At 41.0% G+C, this 2,298-nt stretch overlaps 1 non-coding gene across 1 annotated transcript; it reads left to right on the top strand.

Moving 5' to 3' along the window:
- The first annotated feature begins 435 nt into the window (after positions 1 to 435).
- Positions 436 to 508, top strand: trnar-ccu (transfer RNA arginine (anticodon CCU)). Its single transcript has one exon. It is a non-coding gene; the product is annotated as a tRNA-Arg (tRNA).
- Positions 509 to 2,298: the final 1,790 nt, after the last annotated feature.

Raw genomic sequence — 2,298 nt, 5'->3', positions numbered from 1 at the left:
TCCAGTGTGATGTCGTGCTCCTGTGGCCGAATGGATAAGGCACTGGTTTCTACAGGCAGGTATTTGTGAGGTTAAATCCCATCTGGGATGAGATTAATCTTCATTCAGTGAATATCTGCTCTTTGTCATCATTAAGAAACACACAAAGATTAAAGTAGCTTCAGTTTGAGTGCTGTCTGAGAAATGACTGAAACTTCGAGCCAGGGTAAACAAAGAAAGCTCTGGAAAGACACTTGCTTTTCACATCCAATCAACATTTTGCCCAGTAATCAACTGTACTAATTGTTGACAGACAACAGCAAGTCACATCCTGTCATGTCATTGCTGGAACCTTTGGCATCAATACATTGTGGTTGTGTGTGAAAATAAAGGCTTCAAATTTGGCACTGCTTAGAAAGAGTGTCAAAGGGACAACTTACAACTTCTTAACCAACAGCCCCAGTGGCCTAATGGATAAGGCACTGGCCTCCTAAGCCAGGGATTATGGGTTCAAGTCCCATCTGGGGTGCAATAAATGCCCTTTCAACCATTCTCCTTCCTTTGAAACATATTTCACCTCCTTTCTTATTTGCTTTCCACTCTCACAATCTGAAGTCGTCTTTCAACCAATCTCTGTGCCATCTTCACACTCACTGAACAATACCACCTCTACTTTCCACACAAATCCTCTCCCTTTTACCCCTCTTTTCACTTCACACAACATCCCATGCACAGTTCCTACTTTCAAATACAAACACAAATTACAACTCAACTACAAATCCTCTAAGCACATTCACACCTCAAATACACACCACACTCTTCCTCCAAACACCAACAATTCTGTCTTCAATTATTATCTGGGCTATCACACAATGAAAATGCTCTGCAGGCAACTGTACAGTCTGCTGGTCCACTGAGCTGCACAGACCAGGCAGTTGTCAGGATCAATACTTTTTTTTATTCATCCGCAGGATGGAAGTGCTGGCAAAGCCAGAATTTATTGTCTGTCCATAAATTCCCTTCACAAAGTGCTGACCCCTCTTCTTGAACAGTTTCAGTCTGTGCAGTGAAGGTACACCCACAATGCTGTCAGGGACGGAGTTCCAGGATTTTGACCCAGTGACAGTGAAGGAACGGTGATATATTTCCAAATCAGGAAGGTTTGGGACTGGGAGGGGAACTTGGAGGTGGTGGTGTTCCCATGCACCAGCATGCTCTTGTCCTTCTTGGTCAGGGGTCAGCAACCTGCAGCTCCGGAGAAAGATGTGGCTCTTGAACATTGTATTTGTGGTTTCCAACCTTTTCCACTTGGAACACATTAACACGAGAAAAGCGAATAAAAATTAGCTTGAGAAAAGTCAGATCTGTGTTTTTATTGTGGGGATAAAAGTCTAATCATTAAGCTGCACTTTACAGTTTAAAATGATAACTTTAACAAAAAACATCATTGTGCTCTTCACAAATCTGTTTGTCTGGTATAGCTACCACATGGTTATAGATATGACTTTGGTTAACGGAACAGGTTTGATATTTGTGACCATTATTGTTTCTAGTATAGCTGAGATGATACATTATTCTGAATGTGCTATTAGAAGGTATTATTATCACGAAAAGCAGTAGCTGATAAAAATGTAATAATGGTAAAAAGTCAAAGCTTAAGGCTCTTTATCTGAATGCACCTGGCATTTGTAACAAGATAGATGAGTTGATGGCACAAATAGAAATAAATAAATATGACTTGATAGCTATTACAGAGACGTGGTTGCAGGGTGACCAAGACTGGGAACTCAATATTCAAGGGTATTCGACATTCTGGAAAAATAGGCAAAAAGGAAAAGGAGGTGGGGTAGCTTTGTTAATAAAGGAAGGTATCAGTGCGGTGGTGAGTGGTGATATAGGTGCAATAGATCGTGATGTGGAATCAGTTTGGTTGGAAATAAGGAATAGCAAGGGGAAGAAGTCACGGGTGGGAGATGTTTATAGGCCCCCGAAGAGTCGTCTCACTGTGGGACAAAGTATAAATCGGGAAATAATGGAGGCGTGTAAGAAGGGAACTACAATTGTCATGGTGATTTTAATCTGCATATTGAATGGACAAATCAGATTGGCAGAGGTAACATGGAAGACGAATTTGGAGCTTGTACTTAGATTGAAACTGAGAGCAATATGTTGCAGAACCTATCCGGGAAGATCTAGTAATGTGTAATGAGATAGGATTAATAAGAGATATCGTAGTTAAGGATCCTCTAGGGGGTAACAATCACAACATGGGAAAATTTCAAATTCAGTTTGAGGGCGAGTAACTCTTGTCTCAAACCA

This window comes from Heterodontus francisci, chromosome 10 (assembly GCF_036365525.1).
Source record: "Heterodontus francisci isolate sHetFra1 chromosome 10, sHetFra1.hap1, whole genome shotgun sequence".
In the NCBI taxonomy this organism is placed as follows: Eukaryota; Metazoa; Chordata; class Chondrichthyes; order Heterodontiformes; family Heterodontidae; genus Heterodontus; species Heterodontus francisci.
Note: the sequence above shows the minus strand (reverse complement) of the source record. Positions and strands in the feature narration are given on the sequence as shown.